Here is an 18,450-nt window from a genome sequence, read left to right as displayed (position 1 = left end):
TTCGGCAGAGCCTCTTTCCGAAAAGGCAAACGTCCGGCTCCTTCTCCCACAGGGAAGGGCCCAGCCCTGAAAGCTCTTGCTGCTCTTCCCCTTCCCTTGGCGCCCTATCTACAGGCACAACAGCACTGGGCATCCGGGCTTTCCCAGAGACGGAACATCTCATGGCCCTCGGCCTCGGCAGAGCCTCTTTCCGAAAAGGCAAACGTCCGGCTCCTTCTCCCACAGGGAAGGGCCCAGCCCTGAAAGCTCTTGCTGCTCTTCCCCTTCCCTTGGCGCCCTACCTACAGGCACAACAGCACTGGGCATCCGGGCTTTCCCAGAGACAGAACATCTCATGGCCCTCGGCCTCGGCAGAGCCTCTTTCCGAAAAGGCAAACGTCCGGCTCCTTCTCCCACAGGGAAGGGCCCAGCCCTGAAAGCTCTTGCTGCTCTTCCCCTTCCCTTGGCGCCCTACCTACAGGCACAACAGCACTGGGCATCCGGGCTTTCCCAGAGACGGAACATCTCATGGCCCTCGGCCTCGGCAGAGCCTCTTTCCAAAAAGGCAAACGTCCGGCTCCTTCTCCCACAGGGAAGGGCCCAGCCCTGAAAGCTCTTGCTGTTCTTCCTCTTCCCTTGGCGCCCTATCTACAGGCACAACAGCACTGGGCATCCGGGCTTTCCCAGAGACGGAACATCTCATGGCCCTCGGCCTCGGCAGAGCCTCTTTCCGAAAAGGCAAACGTCCGGCTCCTCCCACAGGGAAGGGCCCAGCCCTGAAAGCTCTTGCTGCTCTTCCCCTTCCCTTGGCGCCCTATCTACAGGCACAACAGCACTGGGCATCCGGGCTTTCCCAGAGACGGAACATCTCATGGCCCTCGGCCTCGGCAGAGCCTCTTTCCGAAAAGGCAAACGTCCGGCTCCTTCTCCCACAGGGAAGGGCCCAGCCCTGAAAGCTCTTGCTGCTCTTCCCCTTCCCTTGGCGCCCTATCTACAGGCACAACAGCACTGGGCATCCGGGCTTTCCCAGAGACGGAACATCTCATGGCCCTCGGCCTCGGCAGAGCCTCTTTCCGAAAAGGCAAACGTCCGGCTCCTTCTCCCACAGGGAAGGGCCCAGCCCTGAAAGCTCTTGCTGCTCTTCCCCTTCCCTTGGCGCCCTATCTACAGGCACAACAGCACTGGGCATCCGGGCTTTCCCAGAGACGGAACATCTCATGGCCCTCGGCCTCGGCAGAGCCTCTTTCCGAAAAGGCAAACGTCCGGCTCCTTCTCCCACAGGGAAGGGCCCAGCCCTGAAAGCTCTTGCTGCTCTTCCCCTTCCCTTGGCGCCCTACCAACAGGCACAACAGCACTGGGCATCCGTGCTTTCCCAGAGACGGAACATCTCATGGCCCTCGGCCTCGGCAGAGCCTCTTTCCGAAAAGGCAAACGTCCGGCTCCTTCTCCCACAGGGAAGGGCCCAGCCCTGAAAGCTCTTGCTGTTCTTCCTCTTCCCTTGGCGCCCTATCTACAGGCACAACAGCACTGGGGATCCGTGCTTTCCCAGAGACGGAACATCTCACGGCCCTCGGCCTCGGCAGAGCCTCTTTCCGAAAAGGCAAACGTCCGGCTCCTTCTCCCACAGGGAAGGGCCCAGCCCTGAAAGCTCTTGCTGTTCTTCCTCTTCCCTTGGCGCCCTATCTACAGGCACAACAGCACTGGGCATCCCGGCTTTCCCAGAGACGGAACATCTCATGGCCCTCGGCTTCGGCAGAGCCTCTTTCCGAAAAGGCAAACGTCCGGCTCCTTCTCCCACAGGGAAGGGCCCAGCCCTGAAAGCTCTTGCTGCTCTTCCCCTTCCCTTGGCGCCCTATCTACAGGCACAACAGCACTGGGCATCCGGGCTTTCCCAGAGACGGAACATCTCATGGCCCTCGGCCTCGGCAGAGCCTCTTTCCGAAAAGGCAAACGTCCGGCTCCTTCTCCCACAGGGAAGGGCCCAGCCCTGAAAGCTCTTGCTGCTCTTCCCCTTCCCTTGGCGCCCTATCTACAGGCACAACAGCACTGGGCATCCGGGCTTTCCCAGAGACGGAACATCTCATGGCCCTCGGCCTCGGCAGAGCCTCTTTCCAAAAAGGCAAACGTCCGGCTCCTTCTCCCACAGGGAAGGGCCCAGCCCTGAAAGCTATTGCTGCTCTTCCCCTTCCCTTGGCGCCCTATCTACAGGCACAACAGCACTGGGCATCCGGGCTTTCCCAGAGACGGAACATCTCATGGCCCTCGGCCTCGGCAGAGCCTCTTTCCGAAAAGGCAAACGTCCGGCTCCTTCTCCCACAGGGAAGGGCCCAGCCCTGAAAGCTCTTGCTGCTCTTCCCCTTCCCTTGGCGCCCTACCTACAGGCACAACAGCACTGGGCATCCGTGCTTTCCCAGAGACGGAACATCTCATGGCCCTCGGCCTCGGCAGAGCCTCTTTCCGAAAAGGCAAACGTCCGGCTCCTTCTCCCACAGGGAAGGGCCCAGCCCTGAAAGCTCTTGCTGCTCTTCCCCTTCCCTTGGCGCCCTATCTACAGGCACAACAGCACTGGGGATCCGTGCTTTCCCAGAGACGGAACATCTCATGGCCCTCGGCCTCGGCAGAGCCTCTTTCCAAAAAGGCAAACGTCCGGCTCCTTCTCCCACAGGGAAGGGCCCAGCCCTGAAAGCTCTTGCTGCTCTTCCCCTTCCCTTGGCGCCCTATCTACAGGCACAACAGCACTGGGCATCCGGGCTTTCCCAGAGACAGAACATCTCATGGCCCTCGGCCTCGGCAGAGCCTCTTTCCGAAAAGGCAAACGTCCGGCTCCTTCTCCCACAGGGAAGGGCCCAGCCCTGAAAGCTCTTGCTGCTCTTCCCCTTCCCTTGGCGCCCTACCTACAGGCACAACAGCACTGGGCATCCGGGCTTTCCCAGAGACGGAACATCTCATGGGCCTCGGCCTCGGCAGAGCCTCTTTCCGAAAAGGCAAACGTCCGGCTCCTTCTCCCACAGGGAAGGGCCCAGCCCTGAAAGCTCTTGCTGCTCTTCCCCTTCCCTTGGTGCCCTATCTACAGGCACAACAGCACTGGGCATCCGGGCTTTCCCAGAGACGGAAGATCTCATGGCCCTCGGCCTCGGCAGAGCCTCTTTCCGAAAAGGCAAACGTCCGGCTCCTTCTCCCACAGGGAAGGGCCCAGCCCTGAAAGCTCTTGCTGCTCTTCCCCTTCCCTTGGCGCCCTACCTACAGGCACAACAGCACTGGGCATCCGGGCTTTCCCAGAGACAGAACATCTCACGGCCCTCGGCCTCGGCAGAGCCTCTTTCCGAAAAGGCAAACGTCCGGCTCCTTCTCCCACAGGGAAGGGCCCAGCCCTGAAAGCTCTTGCTGCTCTTCCCCTTCCCTTGGCGCCCTACCTACAGGCACAACAGCACTGGGGATCCGGGCTTTCCCAGAGACGGAAGATCTCATGGCCCTCGGCCTCGGCAGAGCCTCTTTCCGAAAAGGCAAACGTCCGGCTCCTTCTCCCACAGGGAAGGGCCCAGCCCTGAAAGCTCTTGCTGCTCTTCCCCTTCCCTTGGCGCCCTACCTACAGGCACAACAGCACTGGGCATCCGGGCTTTCCCAGACAAGGAACATCTCACGGCCCTCGGCCTCGGCAGAGCCTCTTTCCGAAAAGGCAAACGTCCGGCTCCTTCTCCCACAGGGAAGGGCCCAGCCCTGAAAGCTCTTGCTGCTCTTCCCCTTCCCTTGGCGCCCTATCTACAGGCACAACAGCACTGGGCATCCGGGCTTTCCCAGAGACGGAACATCTCATGGCCCTCGGCCTCGGCAGAGCCTCTTTCCGAAAAGGCAAACGTCCGGCTCCTTCTCCCACAGGGAAGGGCCCAGCCCTGAAAGCTCTTGCTGCTCTTCCCCTTCCCTTGGTGCCCTATCTACAGGCACAACAGCACTGGGCATCCATGCTTTCCCAGAGATGGAACATCTCATGGCCCTCGGCCTCGGCAGAGCCTCTTTCCGAAAAGGCAAACGTCCGGCTCCTTCTCCCACAGGGAAGGGCCCAGCCCTGAAAGCTCTTGCTGCTCTTCCCCTTCCCTTGGCGCCCTATCTACAGGCACAACAGCACTGGGCATCCGGGCTTTCCCAGAGACGGAACATCTCACGGCCCTCGGCCTCGGCAGAGCCTCTTTCCAAAAAGGCAAACGTCCGGCTCCTTCTCCCACAGGGAAGGGCCCAGCCCTGAAAGCTCTTGCTGCTCTTCCCCTTCCCTTGGCGCCCTACCAACAGGCACAACAGCACTGGGGATCCGTGCTTTCCCAGAGACGGAACATCTCATGGCCCTCGGCCTCGGCAGAGCCTCTTTCCGAAAAGGCAAACGTCCGGCTCCTTCTCCCACAGGGAAGGGCCCAGCCCTGAAAGCTCTTGCTGTTCTTCCTCTTCCCTTGGCGCCCTATCTACAGGCACAACAGCACTGGGGATCCGGGCTTTCCCAGAGACGGAACATCTCACGGCCCTCGGCCTCGGCAGAGCCTCTTTCCAAAAAGGCAAACGTCCGGCTCCTTCTCCCACAGGGAAGGGCCCAGCCCTGAAAGCTCTTGCTGCTCTTCCCCTTCCCTTGGCGCCCTACCTACAGGCACAAGAGCACTGGGCATCCCGGCTTTCCCAGAGACGGAACATCTCATGGCCCTCGGCCTCGGCAGAGCCTCTTTCCGAAAAGGCAAACGTCCGGCTCCTTCTCCCACAGGGAAGGGCCCAGCCCTGAAAGCTCTTGCTGCTCTTCCCCTTCCCTTGGCGCCCTATCTACAGGCACAACAGCACTGGGCATCCGGGCTTTCCCAGAGACGGAACATCTCATGGCCCTCGGCCTCGGCAGAGCCTCTTTCCGAAAAGGCAAACGTCCGGCTCCTTCTCCCACAGGGAAGGGCCCAGCCCTGAAAGCTCTTGCTGCTCTTCCCCTTCCCTTGGCGCCCTACCTACAGGCACAACAGCACTGGGCATCCGTGCTTTCCCAGAGACAGAACATCTCACGGCCCTCGGCCTCGGCAGAGCCTCTTTCCGAAAAGGCAAACGTCCGGCTCCTTCTCCCACAGGGAAGGGCCCAGCCCTGAAAGCTCTTGCTGCTCTTCCCCTTCCCTTGGCGCCCTACCAACAGGCACAACAGCACTGGGGATCCGGGCTTTCCCAGAGACGGAACATCTCATGGCCCTCGGCCTCGGCAGAGCCTCTTTCCGAAAAGGCAAACGTCCGGCTCCTTCTCCCACAGGGAAGGGCCCAGCCCTGAAAGCTCTTGCTGTTCTTCCTCTTCCCTTGGCGCCCTATCTACAGGCACAACAGCACTGGGGATCCGTGCTTTCCCAGAGACGGAACATCTCACGGCCCTCGGCCTCGGCAGAGCCTCTTTCCAAAAAGGCAAACGTCCGGCTCCTTCTCCCACAGGGAAGGGCCCAGCCCTGAAAGCTCTTGCTGCTCTTCCCCTTCCCTTGGTGCCCTATCTACAGGCACAACAGCACTGGGCATCCGGGCTTTCCCAGAGACGGAAGATCTCATGGCCCTCGGCCTCGGCAGAGCCTCTTTCCGAAAAGGCAAACGTCCGGCTCCTTCTCCCACAGGGAAGGGCCCAGCCCTGAAAGCTCTTGCTGCTCTTCCCCTTCCCTTGGCGCCCTACCTACAGGCACAACAGCACTGGGCATCCGTGCTTTCCCAGAGACGGAACATCTCATGGGCCTCGGCCTCGGCAGAGCCTCTTTCCGAAAAGGCAAACGTCCGGCTCCTTCTCCCACAGGGAAGGGCCCAGCCCTGAAAGCTCTTGCTGCTCTTCCCCTTCCCTTGGCGCCCTACCTACAGGCACAACAGCACTGGGGATCCGTGCTTTCCCAGAGACGGAAGATCTCATGGCCCTCGGCCTCGGCAGAGCCTCTTTCCAAAAAGGCAAACGTCCGGCTCCTTCTCCCACAGGGAAGGGCCCAGCCCTGAAAGCTCTTGCTGCTCTTCCCCTTCCCAAGGCGCCCTACCTACAGGCACAACAGCACTGGGCATCCGGGCTTTCCCAGAGACAGAACATCTCATGGCCCTCGGCCTCGGCAGAGCCTCTTTCCGAAAAGGCAAACGTCCGGCTCCTTCTCCCACAGGGAAGGGCCCAGCCCTGAAAGCTCTTGCTGCTCTTCCCCTTCCCTTGGCGCCCTACCTACAGGCACAACAGCACTGGGCATCCGGGCTTTCCCAGAGACGGAACATCTCATGGGCCTCGGCCTCGGCAGAGCCTCTTTCCGAAAAGGCAAACGTCCGGCTCCTTCTCCCACAGGGAAGGGCCCAGCCCTGAAAGCTCTTGCTGCTCTTCCCCTTCCCTTGGTGCCCTATCTACAGGCACAACAGCACTGGGCATCCGGGCTTTCCCAGAGACGGAAGATCTCATGGCCCTCGGCCTCGGCAGAGCCTCTTTCCGAAAAGGCAAACGTCCGGCTCCTTCTCCCACAGGGAAGGGCCCAGCCCTGAAAGCTCTTGCTGCTCTTCCCCTTCCCAAGGCGCCCTACCTACAGGCACAACAGCACTGGGCATCCGGGCTTTCCCAGAGACGGAACATCTCATGGCCCTCGGCCTCGGCAGAGCCTCTTTCCGAAAAGGCAAACGTCCGGCTCCTTCTCCCACAGGGAAGGGCCCAGCCCTGAAAGCTCTTGCTGCTCTTCCCCTTCCCTTGGCGCCCTACCTACAGGCACAACAGCACTGGGCATCCCGGCTTTCCCAGAGACGGAAGATCTCATGGCCCTCGGCCTCGGCAGAGCCTCTTTCCGAAAAGGCAAACGTCCGGCTCCTTCTCCCACAGGGAAGGGCCCAGCCCTGAAAGCTCTTGCTGTTCTTCCCCTTCCCTTGGCGCCCTATCTACAGGCACAACAGCACTGGGCATCCGGGCTTTCCCAGAGACGGAACATCTCACGGCCCTCGGCCTCGGCAGAGCCTCTTTCCGAAAAGGCAAACGTCCGGCTCCTTCTCCCACAGGGAAGGGCCCAGCCCTGAAAGCTCTTGCTGCTCTTCCCCTTCCCTTGGCGCCCTATCTACAGGCACAACAGCACTGGGCATCCATGCTTTCCCAGAGACGGAACATCTCATGGCCCTCGGCCTCGGCAGAGCCTCTTTCCGAAAAGGCAAACGTCCGGCTCCTTCTCCCACAGGGAAGGGCCCAGCCCTGAAAGCTCTTGCTGCTCTTCCCCTTCCCTTGGCGCCCTATCTACAGGCACAACAGCACTGGGCATCCGGGCTTTCCCAGAGACGGAACATCTCACGGCCCTCGGCCTCGGCAGAGCCTCTTTCCGAAAAGGCAAACGTCCGGCTCCTTCTCCCACAGGGAAGGGCCCAGCCCTGAAAGCTCTTGCTGCTCTTCCCCTTCCCTTGGCGCCCTATCTACAGGCACAACAGCACTGGGCATCCGGGCTTTCCCAGAGACGGAACATCTCACGGCCCTCGGCCTCGGCAGAGCCTCTTTCCGAAAAGGCAAACGTCCGGCTCCTTCTCCCACAGGGAAGGGCCCAGCCCTGAAAGCTCTTGCTGCTCTTCCCCTTCCCTTGGCGCCCTACCAACAGGCACAACAGCACTGGGGATCCGTGCTTTCCCAGAGACGGAACATCTCATGGCCCTCGGCCTCGGCAGAGCCTCTTTCCGAAAAGGCAAACGTCCGGCTCCTTCTCCCACAGGGAAGGGCCCAGCCCTGAAAGCTCTTGCTGTTCTTCCTCTTCCCTTGGCGCCCTATCTACAGGCACAACAGCACTGGGCATCCGGGCTTTCCCAGAGACGGAACATCTCACGGCCCTCGGCCTCGGCAGAGCCTCTTTCCAAAAAGGCAAACGTCCGGCTCCTTCTCCCACAGGGAAGGGCCCAGCCCTGAAAGCTCTTGCTGCTCTTCCCCTTCCCTTGGCGCCCTACCTACAGGCACAAGAGCACTGGGCATCCCGGCTTTCCCAGAGACGGAACATCTCATGGCCCTCGGCCTCGGCAGAGCCTCTTTCCGAAAAGGCAAACGTCCGGCTCCTTCTCCCACAGGGAAGGGCCCAGCCCTGAAAGCTCTTGCTGCTCTTCCCCTTCCCTTGGCGCCCTATCTACAGGCACAACAGCACTGGGCATCCGGGCTTTCCCAGAGACGGAACATCTCATGGCCCTCGGCCTCGGCAGAGCCTCTTTCCGAAAAGGCAAACGTCCGGCTCCTTCTCCCACAGGGAAGGGCCCAGCCCTGAAAGCTCTTGCTGCTCTTCCCCTTCCCTTGGCGCCCTATCTACAGGCACAACAGCACTGGGCATCCGGGCTTTCCCAGAGACGGAACATCTCATGGCCCTCGGCCTCGGCAGAGCCTCTTTCCAAAAAGGCAAACGTCCGGCTCCTTCTCCCACAGGGAAGGGCCCAGCCCTGAAAGCTCTTGCTGCTCTTCCCCTTCCCTTGGCGCCCTACCAACAGGCACAACAGCACTGGGGATCCGTGCTTTCCCAGAGACGGAACATCTCATGGCCCTCGGCCTCGGCAGAGCCTCTTTCCGAAAAGGCAAACGTCCGGCTCCTTCTCCCACAGGGAAGGGCCCAGCCCTGAAAGCTCTTGCTGTTCTTCCTCTTCCCTTGGCGCCCTATCTACAGGCACAACAGCACTGGGGATCCGGGCTTTCCCAGACACGGAACATCTCATGGCCCTCGGCCTCGGCAGAGCCTCTTTCCGAAAAGGCAAACGTCCGGCTCCTTCTCCCACAGGGAAGGGCCCAGCCCTGAAAGCTCTTGCTGCTCTTCCCCTTCCCTTGGCGCCCTACCTACAGGCACAACAGCACTGGGCATCCGTGCTTTCCCAGAGACGGAACATCTCATGGCCCTCGGCCTCGGCAGAGCCTCTTTCCAAAAAGGCAAACGTCCGGCTCCTTCTCCCACAGGGAAGGGCCCAGCCCTGAAAGCTCTTGCTGTTCTTCCTCTTCCCTTGGCGCCCTATCTACAGGCACAACAGCACTGGGGATCCGTGCTTTCCCAGAGACGGAACATCTCATGGCCCTCGGCCTCGGCAGAGCCTCTTTCCAAAAAGGCAAACGTCCGGCTCCTTCTCCCACAGGGAAGGGCCCAGCCCTGAAAGCTCTTGCTGCTCTTCCCCTTCCCTTGGCGCCCTATCTACAGGCACAACAGCACTGGGCATCCGGGCTTTCCCAGAGACAGAACATCTCATGGCCCTCGGCCTCGGCAGAGCCTCTTTCCGAAAAGGCAAACGTCCGGCTCCTTCTCCCACAGGGAAGGGCCCAGCCCTGAAAGCTCTTGCTGCTCTTCCCCTTCCCTTGGCGCCCTACCTACAGGCACAACAGCACTGGGCATCCGGGCTTTCCCAGAGACGGAACATCTCATGGGCCTCGGCCTCGGCAGAGCCTCTTTCCGAAAAGGCAAACGTCCGGCTCCTTCTCCCACAGGGAAGGGCCCAGCCCTGAAAGCTCTTGCTGCTCTTCCCCTTCCCTTGGTGCCCTATCTACAGGCACAACAGCACTGGGCATCCGGGCTTTCCCAGAGACGGAAGATCTCATGGCCCTCGGCCTCGGCAGAGCCTCTTTCCGAAAAGGCAAACGTCCGGCTCCTTCTCCCACAGGGAAGGGCCCAGCCCTGAAAGCTCTTGCTGCTCTTCCCCTTCCCAAGGCGCCCTACCTACAGGCACAACAGCACTGGGCATCCGGGCTTTCCCAGAGACAGAACATCTCATGGCCCTCGGCCTCGGCAGAGCCTCTTTCCGAAAAGGCAAACGTCCGGCTCCTTCTCCCACAGGGAAGGGCCCAGCCCTGAAAGCTCTTGCTGCTCTTCCCCTTCCCTTGGCGCCCTACCTACAGGCACAACAGCACTGGGGATCCGGGCTTTCCCAGAGACGGAAGATCTCATGGCCCTCGGCCTCGGCAGAGCCTCTTTCCGAAAAGGCAAACGTCCGGCTCCTTCTCCCACAGGGAAGGGCCCAGCCCTGAAAGCTCTTGCTGTTCTTCCCCTTCCCTTGGCGCCCTATCTACAGGCACAACAGCACTGGGCATCCGGGCTTTCCCAGAGACGGAAGATCTCACGGCCCTCGGCCTCGGCAGAGCCTCTTTCCGAAAAGGCAAACGTCCGGCTCCTTCTCCCACAGGGAAGGGCCCAGCCCTGAAAGCTCTTGCTGCTCTTCCCCTTCCCTTGGCGCCCTATCTACAGGCACAACAGCACTGGGCATCCGGGCTTTCCCAGAGACGGAACATCTCATGGCCCTCGGCCTCGGCAGAGCCTCTTTCCGAAAAGGCAAACGTCCGGCTCCTTCTCCCACAGGGAAGGGCCCAGCCCTGAAAGCTCTTGCTGCTCTTCCCCTTCCCTTGGTGCCCTATCTACAGGCACAACAGCACTGGGCATCCATGCTTTCCCAGAGATGGAACATCTCATGGCCCTCGGCCTCGGCAGAGCCTCTTTCCGAAAAGGCAAACGTCCGGCTCCTTCTCCCACAGGGAAGGGCCCAGCCCTGAAAGCTCTTGCTGCTCTTCCCCTTCCCTTGGCGCCCTATCTACAGGCACAACAGCACTGGGCATCCGGGCTTTCCCAGAGACGGAACATCTCACGGCCCTCGGCCTCGGCAGAGCCTCTTTCCAAAAAGGCAAACGTCCGGCTCCTTCTCCCACAGGGAAGGGCCCAGCCCTGAAAGCTCTTGCTGCTCTTCCCCTTCCCTTGGCGCCCTACCAACAGGCACAACAGCACTGGGGATCCGTGCTTTCCCAGAGACGGAACATCTCATGGCCCTCGGCCTCGGCAGAGCCTCTTTCCGAAAAGGCAAACGTCCGGCTCCTTCTCCCACAGGGAAGGGCCCAGCCCTGAAAGCTCTTGCTGCTCTTCCCCTTCCCTTGGTGCCCTATCTACAGGCACAACAGCACTGGGCATCCGGGCTTTCCCAGAGACGGAACATCTCACGGCCCTCGGCCTCGGCAGAGCCTCTTTCCGAAAAGGCAAACGTCCGGCTCCTTCTCCCACAGGGAAGGGCCCAGCCCTGAAAGCTCTTGCTGCTCTTCCCCTTCCCTTGGCGCCCTATCTACAGGCACAACAGCACTGGGCATCCGGGCTTTCCCAGAGACGGAACATCTCACGGCCCTCGGCCTCGGCAGAGCCTCTTTCCGAAAAGGCAAACGTCCGGCTCCTTCTCCCACAGGGAAGGGCCCAGCCCTGAAAGCTCTTGCTGCTCTTCCCCTTCCCTTGGCGCCCTACCAACAGGCACAACAGCACTGGGGATCCGTGCTTTCCCAGAGACGGAACATCTCATGGCCCTCGGCCTCGGCAGAGCCTCTTTCCGAAAAGGCAAACGTCCGGCTCCTTCTCCCACAGGGAAGGGCCCAGCCCTGAAAGCTCTTGCTGTTCTTCCTCTTCCCTTGGCGCCCTATCTACAGGCACAACAGCACTGGGGATCCGGGCTTTCCCAGAGACGGAACATCTCACGGCCCTCGGCCTCGGCAGAGCCTCTTTCCAAAAAGGCAAACGTCCGGCTCCTTCTCCCACAGGGAAGGGCCCAGCCCTGAAAGCTCTTGCTGCTCTTCCCCTTCCCTTGGCGCCCTACCTACAGGCACAAGAGCACTGGGCATCCCGGCTTTCCCAGAGACGGAACATCTCATGGCCCTCGGCCTCGGCAGAGCCTCTTTCCGAAAAGGCAAACGTCCGGCTCCTTCTCCCACAGGGAAGGGCCCAGCCCTGAAAGCTCTTGCTGCTCTTCCCCTTCCCTTGGCGCCCTATCTACAGGCACAACAGCACTGGGCATCCGGGCTTTCCCAGAGACGGAAGATCTCATGGCCCTCGGCCTCGGCAGAGCCTCTTTCCGAAAAGGCAAACGTCCGGCTCCTTCTCCCACAGGGAAGGGCCCAGCCCTGAAAGCTCTTGCTGCTCTTCCCCTTCCCTTGGCGCCCTACCTACAGGCACAACAGCACTGGGCATCCGTGCTTTCCCAGAGACAGAACATCTCATGGCCCTCGGCCTCGGCAGAGCCTCTTTCCGAAAAGGCAAACGTCCGGCTCCTTCTCCCACAGGGAAGGGCCCAGCCCTGAAAGCTCTTGCTGCTCTTCCCCTTCCCTTGGCGCCCTACCAACAGGCACAACAGCACTGGGGATCCGTGCTTTCCCAGAGACGGAACATCTCATGGCCCTCGGCCTCGGCAGAGCCTCTTTCCGAAAAGGCAAACGTCCGGCTCCTTCTCCCACAGGGAAGGGCCCAGCCCTGAAAGCTCTTGCTGTTCTTCCTCTTCCCTTGGCGCCCTATCTACAGGCACAACAGCACTGGGGATCCGGGCTTTCCCAGACACGGAACATCTCATGGCCCTCGGCCTCGGCAGAGCCTCTTTCCGAAAAGGCAAACGTCCGGCTCCTTCTCCCACAGGGAAGGGCCCAGCCCTGAAAGCTCTTGCTGCTCTTCCCCTTCCCTTGGCGCCCTACCTACAGGCACAACAGCACTGGGCATCCGGGCTTTCCCAGAGACGGAACATCTCATGGGCCTCGGCCTCGGCAGAGCCTCTTTCCGAAAAGGCAAACGTCCGGCTCCTTCTCCCACAGGGAAGGGCCCAGCCCTGAAAGCTCTTGCTGCTCTTCCCCTTCCCTTGGTGCCCTATCTACAGGCACAACAGCACTGGGCATCCGGGCTTCCCCAGAGACGGAAGATCTCATGGCCCTCGGCCTCGGCAGAGCCTCTTTCCGAAAAGGCAAACGTCCGGCTCCTTCTCCCACAGGGAAGGGCCCAGCCCTGAAAGCTCTTGCTGCTCTTCCCCTTCCCAAGGCGCCCTACCTACAGGCACAACAGCACTGGGCATCCGGGCTTTCCCAGAGACAGAACATCTCATGGCCCTCGGCCTCGGCAGAGCCTCTTTCCGAAAAGGCAAACGTCCGGCTCCTTCTCCCACAGGGAAGGGCCCAGCCCTGAAAGCTCTTGCTGCTCTTCCCCTTCCCTTGGCGCCCTACCTACAGGCACAACAGCACTGGGGATCCGGGCTTTCCCAGAGACGGAAGATCTCATGGCCCTCGGCCTCGGCAGAGCCTCTTTCCGAAAAGGCAAACGTCCGGCTCCTTCTCCCACAGGGAAGGGCCCAGCCCTGAAAGCTCTTGCTGTTCTTCCCCTTCCCTTGGCGCCCTATCTACAGGCACAACAGCACTGGGCATCCGGGCTTTCCCAGAGACGGAACATCTCATGGCCCTCGGCCTCGGCAGAGCCTCTTTCCGAAAAGGCAAACGTCCGGCTCCTTCTCCCACAGGGAAGGGCCCAGCCCTGAAAGCTCTTGCTGCTCTTCCCCTTCCCTTGGCGCCCTATCTACAGGCACAACAGCACTGGGCATCCGGGCTTTCCCAGAGACGGAACATCTCATGGCCCTCGGCCTCGGCAGAGCCTCTTTCCGAAAAGGCAAACGTCCGGCTCCTTCTCCCACAGGGAAGGGCCCAGCCCTGAAAGCTCTTGCTGCTCTTCCCCTTCCCTTGGTGCCCTATCTACAGGCACAACAGTACTGGGCATCCATGCTTTCCCAGAGATGGAACATCTCATGGCCCTCGGCCTCGGCAGAGCCTCTTTCCGAAAAGGCAAACGTCCGGCTCCTTCTCCCACAGGGAAGGGCCCAGCCCTGAAAGCTCTTGCTGCTCTTCCCCTTCCCTTGGCGCCCTACCTACAGGCACAACAGCACTGGGCATCCGGGCTTTCCCAGAGACGGAACATCTCACGGCCCTCGGCCTCGGCAGAGCCTCTTTCCAAAAAGGCAAACGTCCGGCTCCTTCTCCCACAGGGAAGGGCCCAGCCCTGAAAGCTCTTGCTGCTCTTCCCCTTCCCTTGGCGCCCTACCAACAGGCACAACAGCACTGGGGATCCGTGCTTTCCCAGAGACGGAACATCTCATGGCCCTCGGCCTCGGCAGAGCCTCTTTCCGAAAAGGCAAACGTCCGGCTCCTTCTCCCACAGGGAAGGGCCCAGCCCTGAAAGCTCTTGCTGTTCTTCCTCTTCCCTTGGCGCCCTATCTACAGGCACAACAGCACTGGGGATCCGGGCTTTCCCAGAGACGGAACATCTCACGGCCCTCGGCCTCGGCAGAGCCTCTTTCCAAAAAGGCAAACGTCCGGCTCCTTCTCCCACAGGGAAGGGCCCAGCCCTGAAAGCTCTTGCTGCTCTTCCCCTTCCCTTGGCGCCCTACCTACAGGCACAAGAGCACTGGGCATCCCGGCTTTCCCAGAGACGGAACATCTCATGGCCCTCGGCCTCGGCAGAGCCTCTTTCCGAAAAGGCAAACGTCCGGCTCCTTCTCCCACAGGGAAGGGCCCAGCCCTGAAAGCTCTTGCTGCTCTTCCCCTTCCCTTGGCGCCCTATCTACAGGCACAACAGCACTGGGCATCCGGGCTTTCCCAGAGACGGAAGATCTCATGGCCCTCGGCCTCGGCAGAGCCTCTTTCCGAAAAGGCAAACGTCCGGCTCCTTCTCCCACAGGGAAGGGCCCAGCCCTGAAAGCTCTTGCTGCTCTTCCCCTTCCCTTGGCGCCCTACCTACAGGCACAACAGCACTGGGCATCCGTGCTTTCCCAGAGACAGAACATCTCATGGCCCTCGGCCTCGGCAGAGCCTCTTTCCGAAAAGGCAAACGTCCGGCTCCTTCTCCCACAGGGAAGGGCCCAGCCCTGAAAGCTCTTGCTGCTCTTCCCCTTCCCTTGGCGCCCTACCAACAGGCACAACAGCACTGGGGATCCGTGCTTTCCCAGAGACGGAACATCTCATGGCCCTCGGCCTCGGCAGAGCCTCTTTCCGAAAAGGCAAACGTCCGGCTCCTTCTCCCACAGGGAAGGGCCCAGCCCTGAAAGCTCTTGCTGTTCTTCCTCTTCCCTTGGCGCCCTATCTACAGGCACAACAGCACTGGGGATCCGGGCTTTCCCAGACACGGAACATCTCATGGCCCTCGGCCTCGGCAGAGCCTCTTTCCGAAAAGGCAAACGTCCGGCTCCTTCTCCCACAGGGAAGGGCCCAGCCCTGAAAGCTCTTGCTGCTCTTCCCCTTCCCTTGGCGCCCTATCTACAGGCACAACAGCACTGGGCATCCGGGCTTTCCCAGAGACAGAACATCTCATGGCCCTCGGCCTCGGCAGAGCCTCTTTCCGAAAAGGCAAACGTCCGGCTCCTTCTCCCACAGGGAAGGGCCCAGCCCTGAAAGCTCTTGCTGCTCTTCCCCTTCCCTTGGCGCCCTACCTACAGGCACAACAGCACTGGGCATCCGGGCTTTCCCAGAGACGGAACATCTCATGGCCCTCGGCCTCGGCAGAGCCTCTTTCCAAAAAGGCAAACGTCCGGCTCCTTCTCCCACAGGGAAGGGCCCAGCCCTGAAAGCTCTTGCTGCTCTTCCCCTTCCCTTGGCGCCCTACCTACAGGCACAACAGCACTGGGCATCCGGGCTTTCCCAGAGACGGAACATCTCATGGCCCTCGGCCTCGGCAGAGCCTCTTTCCGAAAAGGCAAACGTCCGGCTCCTTCTCCCACAGGGAAGGGCCCAGCCCTGAAAGCTCTTGCTGTTCTTCCTCTTCCCTTGGCGCCCTATCTACAGGCACAACAGCACTGGGGATCCGTGCTTTCCCAGAGACGGAACATCTCACGGCCCTCGGCCTCGGCAGAGCCTCTTTCCGAAAAGGCAAACGTCCGGCTCCTTCTCCCACAGGGAAGGGCCCAGCCCTGAAAGCTCTTGCTGCTCTTCCCCTTCCCTTGGCGCCCTATCTACAGGCACAACAGCACTGGGGATCCGTGCTTTCCCAGAGACAGAACATCTCATGGCCCTCGGCCTCGGCAGAGCCTCTTTCCGAAAAGGCAAACGTCCGGCTCCTTCTCCCACAGGGAAGGGCCCAGCCCTGAAAGCTCTTGCTGCTCTTCCCCTTCCCTTGGCGCCCTATCTACAGGCACAACAGCACTGGGCATCCGGGCTTTCCCAGAGACGGAACATCTCATGGCCCTCGGCCTCGGCAGAGCCTCTTTCCGAAAAGGCAAACGTCCGGCTCCTTCTCCCACAGGGAAGGGCCCAGCCCTGAAAGCTCTTGCTGCTCTTCCCCTTCCCTTGGCGCCCTACCTACAGGCACAACAGCACTGGGCATCCGGGCTTTCCCAGAGACGGAACATCTCATGGCCCTCGGCCTCGGCAGAGCCTCTTTCCGAAAAGGCAAACGTCCGGCTCCTTCTCCCACAGGGAAGGGCCCAGCCCTGAAAGCTCTTGCTGCTCTTCCCCTTCCCTTGGTGCCCTATCTACAGGCACAACAGCACTGGGCATCCGGGCTTTCCCAGAGACGGAAGATCTCATGGCCCTCGGCCTCGGCAGAGCCTCTTTCCGAAAAGGCAAACGTCCGGCTCCTTCTCCCACAGGGAAGGGCCCAGCCCTGAAAGCTCTTGCTGCTCTTCCCCTTCCCTTGGCGCCCTACCTACAGGCACAACAGCACTGGGCATCCGGGCTTTCCCAGAGACGGAACATCTCATGGCCCTCGGCCTCGGCAGAGCCTCTTTCCAAAAAGGCAAACGTCCGGCTCCTTCTCCCACAGGGAAGGGCCCAGCCCTGAAAGCTCTTGCTGTTCTTCCTCTTCTCTTGGCGCCCTATCTACAGGCACAACAGCACTGGGGATCCGTGCTTTCCCAGAGACGGAACATCTCACGGCCCTCGGCCTCGGCAGAGCCTCTTTCCGAAAAGGCAAACGTCCGGCTCCTTCTCCCACAGGGAAGGGCCCAGCCCTGAAAGCTCTTGCTGCTCTTCCCCTTCCCTTGGCGCCCTATCTACAGGCACAACAGCACTGGGGATCCGTGCTTTCCCAGAGACAGAACATCTCATGGCCCTCGGCCTCGGCAGAGCCTCTTTCCGAAAAGGCAAACGTCCGGCTCCTTCTCCCACAGGGAAGGGCCCAGCCCTGAAAGCTATTGCTGCTCTTCCCCTTCCCTTGGCGCCCTATCTACAGGCACAACAGCACTGGGCATCCGGGCTTCCCCAGAGACGGAAGATCTCATGGCCCTCGGCCTCGGCAGAGCCTCTTTCCGAAAAGGCAAACGTCCGGCTCCTTCTCCCACAGGGAAGGGCCCAGCCCTGAAAGCTCTTGCTGCTCTTCCCCTTCCCTTGGCGCCCTATCTACAGGCACAACAGCACTGGGCATCCGGGCTTTCCCAGAGACGGAACATCTCATGGCCCTCGGCCTCGGCAGAGCCTCTTTCCGAAAAGGCAAACGTCCGGCTCCTTCTCCCACAGGGAAGGGCCCAGCCCTGAAAGCTCTTGCTGCTCTTCCCCTTCCCTTGGTGCCCTATCTACAGGCACAACAGCACTGGGCATCCATGCTTTCCCAGAGATGGAACATCTCATGGCCCTCGGCCTCGGCAGAGCCTCTTTCCGAAAAGGCAAACATCCGGCTCCTTCTCCCACAGGGAAGGGCCCAGCCCTGAAAGCTCTTGCTGCTCTTCCCCTTCCCTTGGCGCCCTATCTACAGGCACAACAGCACTGGGCATCCGGGCTTTCCCAGAGACGGAACATCTCATGGCCCTCGGCCTCGGCAGAGCCTCTTTCCGAAAAGGCAAACGTCCGGCTCCTCCCACAGGGAAGGGCCCAGCCCTGAAAGCTCTTGCTGCTCTTCCCCTTCCCTTGGCGCCCTATCTACAGGCACAACAGCACTGGGCATCCGGGCTTTCCCAGAGACGGAACATCTCACGGCCCTCGGCCTCGGCAGAGCCTCTTTCAGAAAAGGCAAACGTCCGGCTCCTTCTCCCACAGGGAAGGGCCCAGCCCTGAAAGCTCTTGCTGCTCTTCCCCTTCCCTTGGCGCCCTACCTACAGGCACAACAGCACTGGGCATCCGGGCTTTCCCAGAGACGGAACATCTCATGGCCCTCGGCCTCGGCAGAGCCTCTTTCCGAAAAGGCAAACGTCCGGCTCCTTCTCCCACAGGGAAGGGCCCAGCCCTGAAAGCTCTTGCTGCTCTTCCCCCTCCCTTGGCGCCCTACCTACAGGCACAACAGCACTGGGCATCCGGGCTTTCCCAGAGACGGAACATCTCATGGCCCTCGGCCTCGGCAGAGCCTCTTTCCGAAAAGGCAAACGTCCGGCTCCTTCTCCCACAGGGAAGGGCCCAGCCCTGAAAGCTCTTGCTGCTCTTCCCCTTCCCTTGGCGCCCTACCAACAGGCACAACAGCACTGGGCATCCGTGCTTTCCCAGAGACGGAACATCTCATGGCCCTCGGCCTCGGCAGAGCCTCTTTCCGAAAAGGCAAACGTCCGGCTCCTTCTCCCACAGGGAAGGGCCCAGCCCTGAAAGCTCTTGCTGTTCTTCCTCTTCCCTTGGCGCCCTATCTACAGGCACAACAGCACTGGGGATCCGTGCTTTCCCAGAGACGGAACATCTCACGGCCCTCGGCCTCGGCAGAGCCTCTTTCCGAAAAGGCAAACGTCCGGCTCCTTCTCCCACAGGGAAGGGCCCAGCCCTGAAAGCTCTTGCTGTTCTTCCTCTTCCCTTGGCGCCCTATCTACAGGCAC

Source organism: Haliaeetus albicilla, chromosome 29, assembly GCF_947461875.1.
Source record: "Haliaeetus albicilla chromosome 29, bHalAlb1.1, whole genome shotgun sequence".
NCBI lineage: Eukaryota > Metazoa > Chordata > Aves > Accipitriformes > Accipitridae > Haliaeetus > Haliaeetus albicilla.
The sequence above is the reverse complement of the archived record's forward strand: the minus strand, read 5'-3'. Positions refer to the sequence as shown.